The 9,305-nt window shown below is 57.4% G+C and overlaps 1 non-coding gene across 1 annotated transcript; it reads left to right on the top strand.

The window, feature by feature from the left end:
* The first annotated feature begins 5,801 nt into the window (after window positions 1-5,801).
* On the top strand, window positions 5,802-5,918 carry LOC127487754 (U5 spliceosomal RNA). Its single transcript, XR_007914887.1, has one exon. It is a non-coding gene; the product is annotated as a U5 spliceosomal RNA (small nuclear RNA).
* The last annotated feature ends 3,387 nt before the right edge of the window (window positions 5,919-9,305 follow it).

Here is a 9,305-nt window from a genome sequence, read left to right as displayed (position 1 = left end):
TGACTTTTGAAGGACTGGGTCATTTGTCCCATGGAATATTCCTCGTCATGAATTTGTCTGAATTTTTTCCTCATGATAGGAATTTCTTCCTTCAAAAAAATTTTTAAAGATGTATTTATTTATTTGAAAGTCAGAGTTACACAGAGAGAGGAGAGGCAGAGAGAAAGAGGGAGGGAGGGAGGGAGGGAGGGAGGGAAAGAGAGAGAGAGAGAGAGAGGTCTTCCATCCGCTGGGTTCACTCCCCAGTTGGCAGCAATGGCCGGAGCTGCGCCGATCCAAAGCCAGGAGCCATCTTTCACTGCTTTCCCAGGCCACAGCAGAGAGCTGGGTAGGAAGTAGAGCAGCCGGGACTGGAACCGGTACCCATATGGGCTGCCGGCACTGCAGGTGGTGGCTTTACCTGCTACACCACAGCGCCGGCCCCCCTTCAGATGTGATCTGTTCCCACGTCCTCTAAACTTCCTGTGAGCTAGGCACCAAGTCTGCCAGCCTCATCCGCTTCAGGTTGTTATCTTGGTATTTTATATGGTCTGACATTAATTCTTTAACTTGATGTGTTTGAGAGGAAGAGAGAACAGCACACAGCTCCCATCCGCTGGCTTCTGCCCCAATGTGCACAGGGGAGCTGGGAGCTCCGTCCAGGTCCCTACATGAGCGGCAGGGACCCAGCCACTTGAGCCATCACCTTCTGCCTCCCAGGGTGAGCGTTAGCACGAAGCTGGAGTTGGGAGTGGAGCTGGGGCCGGGACCACACTCTGATATGAGATGCAGGCCTCCCACTGCTGCCCAAACTGCCAGGCCGAATGCTCACCCGCGACATGAGATCCTTCGAGCTATGGTAGCCCTTTATCAGGGTGGGCACTGACTTAACACAGCAGCCAAGACACGACTCGGATGCCCACATCCCGTGACAGAGCCCCGGGACCGAAGTCCTGGCTCCGCTCAACTCCAGCTGCCTGCTGCTGTGCGCCCTGGCAGCCAGCAGGGGGCAGGGCAGGTGGTTGGGTGCCTGCTGCCCACATGGGAGATCCAGACCGAGTACCAGGCTCTGTGCTCTGGCCCGGCCCGGCCCAGCCTCCGTGAATATTTGGGGAGTAAAGCAGCAGATGGGAGGTCTCTGTATCTTTCTGCCTTTCAAGTAAATAAATATTCTTTGGCAAAATAGTCCTTCCTTTACCTCTTAGGGTGTGGAGGCACCTGAATTATCTCACTGTTTGCTGGTGGCAAGGAACGTAACCGCTGGTGGGTGCCACTGTTCCGGTTAGTCTGGTGGGTGCCACTGTTCCGGTTAGTCAGTTACGCCTGCTGGGTGCGGCCAGACTATAGACGTGTCTGGTTTTTAAACGTTTTCAATTACAGGGCCAGCACTGCAGCGTAGCAGGTAAAGCCAACGTCTGTGACGCCGGCATCTCCTACAGGCGCCGGTTCAAGTCCCGGCTGCTCCACTTCCAATTTGGCTCCCTGCTAATGTGCCTGGGAAAGCAGCAAAAGATGACCTAAGTGCTTGAGCCCCTGCCACCCACAGGGGAGACCCAGATGAAGCTCCTGGCTCCTGGCTTCAGCCTGGCCCAGCTGCCCTCCCTCTCCTGGCCCGATTCACATTAACAGGAAGCCAAGCAGCAGGGACTCTGACCAACACTCCCGTGTGGGATGCAGGAGTCCCAAGAAGACCTAACACAGCAGCACGCCCACAAGGCTGTCTCCCCGTGAGGGCCGCAGCCACGTGACTCAGCACTCACCGCACCACTGACACCCAAGACTGCCGCAGGCAGGCTTCTCTGCCCGAGCAGCTTAAGGAGAGGCCGCACAGGTGGGAGCCAGGGTGCAGCCTGGCTGAGGGCAGAGCCAGGACTCCAGGCCTCGGAGTCCCACAGCAGACGCGGCTGTCAGCGTCCCTGGCGCTGCGGGGAGGGCCTGCTGCCCAGCTCCTGCACTGCAGCCTCCGCCCTACACTCTGACCTCTCACGTGGCCCCTGGAACCTGCCGCAGGGCGGCCACCAGGCCAGGCCCAAAGCCACCTCGGCGATCCTGTCGGCACCGCCCTCCCTGTGTCGTGCAAGCAGCAGGTGCACCTCGCGTGTGTCGCGTGGGGTTTCCACCTGCGGCGCACAGCCCGGGGCCGGAGAGGGCCCAGGACAGCCCCTATCTCCACTCAAGCCACAGCCCCTGCCTCCAGACACTCCTTGGCCACGCCCCCAGGCCACGCCCATCTCCCCGGGTCACCCACCGCTCTCACCACCCTGCTCTCAAGTCCGCTGCGCCGGTCCAGCCCCCTCCTGGCCCCGCCTCTGTGGGTCTGGTCCTGCCCCACCCCGATGGCAAACCCCACCTCAGGCCACACCCACTCAGACCCCGCCCAGGCCCTGGCTCCGCCCTCAGGCTCCAGTCCCCTCTCAAGCTCCGCCTTCTGATCCCACCCTGGCCCCACCCAGTCCCCCGATCCTCAAGCCCAAGCCCCGCCCATGCCCCAGGCTCCGCCCCATTCGCCTCCTGGACTCCTGGGCGGTACACGCCAGTCACAGCCCCCATGCAGCTGGCCGTGCGTCCCCAGCACCTGCCGCGGGGCGCAGTGGGCCGCGACGCTGCTGAGCCCACCGCGTCAGAGGACACGGTCCCCCGGGAGCAGGGAGGGGCACAGGGCTGGACGTGGCTTGGCCCGCCCACCCCGCTGAGCGAACAGGAGCTTCCATTCTGGAAGTGATAGCCCTAGGATGGCACCTGCCAGACCCCATTCTGGTGCTCGGCCGTGTCGGGGGAGCCCACGCTGAGGGATCTGGTCCTTGTGAGATGCAGCCTTTTAGTTCCTTCAATTTTAAATTTTGTCTGAGCTCAGGTGGGTTTCAGCTGAGCCCACTCAGCTGCGCCAAGCCTTCCACAGAGGCTGTGTGGCCGGGCACCTCTGTCCAGTGGGTCAGCGCCCAGGCTAGGGGCCCACAAGTGCCCGTGCTGCGCGAGTTCGGTTCCTGGCTCCGTACCTCGTGCCCTACCCAGTGCAGGCCACAGCACCTCCTCCAGCCTCAGTGTTCCTCCCCCAGCGCTGCGCCCAAGACCTAAGATCACGCTTACAGGATAACTAACGCATACCTGGTGTCGGTACTCACGGCCAGGTGTGGTCCTCCGAGGCAGGCTCGGGCAGCCCCTCCCCTCCCTGACCGCCCTTTTAAAAAAATATTGATTGATTGATTGATTGATTGATTTGAAAGAGTGACAGAGAGGGACACTCACAGAGAGAGATCTTCATCCACTGGTTCACTTCCCAAATGCCTGGGGCAGGGGCCCAAGTGCTCGGGCCGCCCTCCACGGCCTTCCCAGCGCCATTCCTAGGAGCTGGACCAGAAGCAGATCCAGCACTCAGATACGGGATGCTGGTGTCACAAGCCGAGGCTTAACCCTTGTGGTTTTTTGTTGTTGTTTTAGATTGATTTATTTATTTGAAAGTCAGAGTTACACAGAGAGAGGAGAGACAGAGAGAGAGGTCTTCCATCCGCTGGTTCACTCCCCAGTTGGCTGCAACGGCCGGAGCTGAGCCCATTGAAGCCAGGAGCCAGGAGCTTCTTCCAGGTCTCCCACGCGGGTGCAGGGGCCCAAGCACTTGGGCCGTCTTCTACTGCTTTCCCGGGCCACAGCAAGAGAGCTGGATTGGAAGTGGAGCAGCCGGGACTTGAACTGGTGCCCATATGGGATGCAGGCACTGCAGGTGGCGGCTTTACCCACTACGCCACAGCGCCGGCCCTGGCCCCGGCCCTCGTGCTTTTTAGTGAATGGAAAGCAGCCCACTCTGTCCGCTGGGGCGGGAACACGACTCCACAGAGCAGAGGCCGTCATTCAATTCCTTTGAGCGCCAAGACAACCTCGGAGCTGGGTCAGAGACATCAGTTCTTTCTGGGAGAACTGTCCGGTGAGCTTTGTGGAGGCAGGGGCTGCGCACCTCTGAGTGCCCCCAGGAAACCGGTTAGGACTCGCATCTGGGACATCCCCACAACCACGGGGCTCGTGGGCCCCGGCCAGCCAGTACCGCCCCCGATGGAGCCACTGTGCTGATGCTGGCACTGTAGAGAAATTAGAGACTACCCATGTTCTCTAGAAGATTCCAGGATGATTCCGACATCCAGGCAGGGTTGAGAGCCATCGATGGGAGAGGCTGAAGTTTTCGGGCGCTCCCTGCACGCGTGGCTACAGGCCCCGCACTTGTTAACTCAGCCCTGGTCCTGTTCTCCAGGCACAGGGCTTGCGTCTGTACCCAGTGGGGAGACACCCAGCGAGAGCACCCCCCCTCCTCAGCTGGGGTCCCTGGGAAATGAGGACCAGGGTCAAGGCCACCTTGGCCTCTGCTCAGTGGCCCCTGCCCTGGGCTTGCTCCCCACCACTCCCATCACCCCATGCCCACAGCTCTCGTGCTGGTGGGGGAGGCGGGATTGATGGGGAGGAGGGATTGATGGGGTGGGGGAGGGAGGATTGATGGGGTGGGGGAGGGAGGATTGATGGGGTGGGGGAGGGAGGATGGACGGGGAGGGGGAGGTGGGATTGACGGGGAGGAGGCCGCCCCCGCAGCAGGCTGGCGGTGAGGACCATCAGCTCGGCCTTGCTGCTCCCCCCACCCTAGCCCCCGATCTCCCAGCGGTGCTGGGAGGAGGCAGGGCCCCCCGAGCCTGAAGTTCCCAGAAGCCTCCCAGATGTGGCATCCTGCGTAAAGTGTGGCACCTGTGTGCTCCCGGGTGCGGCAGCTGCCGGGCCTGCAGGAGGCCCAGGGCTACCTCGCTCCAAGCCAGGTGTGGCGTTCAGAGGTGTGAGGGGTCCCTTGGGGTCTTTTAGAAGCCGAAGCAGCGAGCTGAGCTCAGCGCCCGCCTCCCAGGGCACACCGAGACGCCACTCCACCTGCTGCTGGAAGGACTCCCCCACTGAGCCGTGTCCAGCTGCCATACCAGGTGGTGGACACACACCCTGCCCATCCCTGTCTGACTAAGGCCAGGAGGAGCAAGGCCTGCAGGGCACGGGAGGCCAGCAGGACACGGGAGGCAGCAGGACACAAGAGGCCATCGGGACGCGGGAGGCCCCAGGACACGGCTGCAGGACAGAGCCCTGAGCCGGCCGCGGCTGTGCCCTAGGATGACCAGGGGCAGGCTGACTCCAGGGACAGGGACTGGGAGGCCCCAGAGGAGTTCAGGAAACAGCACTGAGCTCCCGGGCTGGACAGCTGCACCCCAGGGTTCCAGGGGGGAACCTCATCGGGAAAGTCGGTTCCAGCCCCCACCCCACCCAGCATGCTGCCTTGGCGGCCATGGTCAGAAGCCCCACCTCTTAATGCCAAAGGATACACTACACCATTCTGAAGATGGGAAAATAACAAGCTAAACTCTAAAAAACTTGACATATGTACGTATTATAACTTAACACAGCCAAATAACCATTTTGTATATGTCATTCAAAGAAAGAATTTTTTTTTTTTTTGGTTCGAAAGGGTTTCCTGGAGCGCCAGGCCACCACGGAGGTCTCCGCACCGCCCCCTGCTGGTGGCCGCGGGCCCAGCGCGAGCGCGCGAATCTAGGAGTTTCCGGAAACCGGAGCCACGCGGCCTAGCCCGTCATTTGCATACCCACAATGCATTACACGCCAAGCCATTTCCCCGACCTTAAAATCACGAGTTCCCGTGTTCTTCCTACCCACTTTTAGCCTAAACGAGATCACTGTTGTGTGCGTGTCTGCGAAAAGGACGGGCATCGGCGACTGCTGCGGGCTGCCAGTCGCCGTGAGAGAAATGGGGATGGCAGCGGGGTGAGGGCGGCGCGCGGGGGCTGTGAGGTATACTCTGGTTTCTCTTCAGATCGTATAAATCTTTCGCCTTTTACTAAAGATTTCCGTGGAGAGGAACAATTCTGAGTCGTTACCCAATTTTTTGAGGCCTTGCGTTTTGCAAGGCTAATAAAGGTGTTCCAAAAGCAGTTGGTTTGGTAACTCATATACGTGTTCTCCGAGTTGCCTGTGGGTGCGTGTGCCTGTAATACCTCAGCGGAGGTTAGTGAGAATTGTCTTTGCAGCGTAATCGGCTTCGGCTTTAAGCGCTTTTCTCTTTACCGCACCGTCTGATCTTCTGAGCTGTGTGGCCTCGCCGCCTCCAGCTGCCCTCGGTGTGGTCTCAACCCCGGTTTCTACTCCTATCAGGAACGCAGCCGCTCGGGCTCGGAAAGCCGAGGGTAGCGGCGTCTGCAGTGCCGGCATCCCACGTGGTCGCCGGTTCTAGTCCTGGCTGCTCCTCTTCCGATCCAGCTCTCTGCTCTAGGAAAGCAGTAGAAGATGGCCCAACTCCTTGGGCCCCTGCAATCATGTGGGAGACCCAGAAGAAGCTCCTGGCTCCTGGCTGCGGATCGCCGCAGCTCCGGCATTTGCGGTCAATTGCGGAGTGAACCAGAGGGTGGAAGACCTTTCTCTCTCTCTCTCTCTCTCTGCCTCTCTGTATTTACTTGAAAGGATGATATGGGGCCGGCGCCGTGGCTCAATAGGCTAATCCTCCATCTTGCGGCGCCGGCACACCGGGTTCTAGTCCCGGTCGGGGCGCCGGATTCTGTCGCGGTTGCCCCTCTTCCAGGCCAGCTCTCTGCTGTGGCCAGGGAGTGCAGTGGAGGATGGCCCAGGTGCTTGGGCCCTGCACCCCATGGGAGACCAGGAGAAGCACCTGGCTCCTGCCATCAGATCAGCGCAGTGCGCCGGCCGCAGCGGCCATTGGAGGGTGAACCAATGGCAAAGGAAGACCTTTCTCTCTCTGTCTCTCTCTCTCACTGTCCACTCTGCCTGTCAAAAAAAAAAAAAAAAAAAAAAAAAAAAAGGATGTTATGTAATGTAATGGGGTGGGGGGAAGAGAGATCTTCCATCTTCTGGCTCACTCCACAAATGATTGCAACAGCCAGGGCTGTGCCAGGCTGAAGCCAGGAGCCAGGAACTGCATCCGGGTCTCCCATGTGGGTGCAGGGGCCCAGGCCCCACTGGGCCATGATCTGCTGCCTTCCCGGGCGTGTGAGCAGAGAGCTGGGAAAAGGAGATCGGCAAAGACTCTAATCAGAACTGTCATAGCGCCAGCCCCATACTTATAAATTTTTTTAAAAATGAGAACAGGTTGTTTGTTGCAGTATTATTCATAACAGCAAAAATGTTATCAACAACCTGAATTCCCATGAGCAATGACTGACTGAATAGACCACGTTATGGCCACACAATAGAGTCGAAGCCAAAAAAAGAGTGAAGAATGTCTCTATGAACTGATGTGATTTCCAGGATAAATGCATGAAGAAAGAGGAGGGTGTGTATAGGGAATTCGATTTTGTTATAAAAGAAAATAAGAGGCCGGCGCTGTGGTGTAGCAGGTAAAGCCACCTCCTGCAGTGCCAGCATCCCATAAAGGTGCCGGTCTGAGTCCAGCTGCTCCACTTCCGACCCAGCTCCCTGCTAATGCACCTGGGACAGGTGTGATGAGCTTCGGTTTAACCTGCTGTGCCACAATGCCTGCCCCTTAGCCTTTTCAACGTACAAATCAGGGACAATAAATATATTCATATTATACAGTCACCACCACTACTTCCGAAATTTCTCATCACCCCACAGAAACTCTGTACCCAGTAATTCCTGCTCGCCTGCTCCCAGCCCCCGGTACCTCCAGGTCCATTTGCCTGTTCTGGATAATTCACATAAGTGGACTCGAACAATAGAAGGCCTGGCTGGCTGGCGTCTCTCGCTTAGAACGTCCTTAAGGTTCGCCGACATTGCAGCAAGGGGCAGAACTCCACTCCAAGGGCCTGAGTGGTGGCAGGCCGGGTAAAGCCGCCACTTGCAGTGCCAGTGTCCCATTTGAGTCCAGGCTGCTCCGCCTCTGATCCAGCTCCCTGCTAATGGCCTGGGGAAAGCAGCAGGTGGCCCAAGTGTGGGAGACCTGGATGAAGCTCCTGGCTCCTGGCTCTGACCTGGCCCTGCCCCGGCTGTTGCAGCCATCTGGGGATGAACTCAGTGGATGGAAGAGCTCTCTGTCTCGCCCTCTCTCTCTCTGTAACTCTGACTTTCAAATAAATCAATAACTCTTTTTTAAAAAGACTGTTTATTTGAAAGTCAGAGTTACACAGAGAGAGAAGGAGAGGGAGAGAGAGAGAGAGAGGTCTTCTATCGCTGGTTCACTCTCCAGTTGGCTGCAATGGTGGGAGCTGTGCCAATCTGAAGCCAGGAGCTTCTTCCAGGTCTCCCACGTGGGTGTGTTACCAGAGAAATGCAGGGTTCTTGTCTTCATGCAAGAAAGAATTCAGGCGTGAGACAGAGTAGTGGGAGGTAAAATGGCAAGGTTTATTAGGGTAGGGACATCCGTAAGGACGGATGGGCACCTCTCCAGACAGAGCCTGAGAGACTGGGGGTGGGGGTGGAGGTTACATGGTTGAGTGGAGAGATTACACCTGGCCAGCCAGGCGGGCGGCTCAGCAGAGAGGCAGAGGGCTGAGCGCGCAGGATTTCCATGACTAGATGTCAGGCCAGAAATCCCAGCCCTGCTTGGCCCGGTCCTGGAACTGTTTGGCTTGTTCAGGAAAAGTAGGAATTTGGATTTGTACCTGTCCAGTCTGACTGACCCAGAGACAACATTCTTGCTGGAACATGGCACAGATACCCCCTGGAGCAGCAGTTAGCATGTCCAATATTTCTTTCTTTCATGACCTGTTGTGACTTCTGCACACCCTCTTCAACTTACTTGAAACATTCCATCATTTCCATGCCAGTCGAGAGTAAACTAGCCATCAGGATTCTTACAAACCATGTCCTTTCCTTATTTAAAAAGCTCTTTCCTTTTTAACCCTTTTTACCAACAACACTCTTTCCTCCTAAGCCTTTCTTACCAAGCACACATTTCTATCCTTGTGATGTTTTCCACAGAGCCTGGTTGGCTCTTTCTATCTTACCGGAAGACTGAGGTCTCCATGCAGAGTGAAGGTGCCTTACAAATCCCTTGTGTGATCTAGAGCTCTGGTTAAGGCAATCAGTCCTGCTAACTGAGCAAAAGTTCCGGGGGCCAGAGCACGCTTCAATAAGGTGCCAGGCTGTAACTGTTGTACACCCTGAGAAGCAGGTCCTGTCTGACAAAACTGTTTCTGTCTGCAAACCAAACCTCATCTGGGTTAGTCAAGGGGCTGTCTTAGGTCCCTTCTGCTGGCATAGATCAAGTCTATAGTCTCGGTACAGGAGTGGAGGGGACCATTTTCCCCTGGGACTGGCATTAAAGTTGCTGGGTTTAGGGTAGAGCAGTGCCTTATTTTTACCTGAGGGTTTTCTAGAAGGAGGAC

The sequence above is a fragment of the Oryctolagus cuniculus genome, chromosome 7, assembly GCF_964237555.1.
Source record: "Oryctolagus cuniculus chromosome 7, mOryCun1.1, whole genome shotgun sequence".
Classification (NCBI taxonomy): domain Eukaryota; kingdom Metazoa; phylum Chordata; class Mammalia; order Lagomorpha; family Leporidae; genus Oryctolagus; species Oryctolagus cuniculus.
The sequence above is the reverse complement of the archived record's forward strand: the minus strand, read 5'-3'. Positions and strand labels throughout refer to the sequence as shown.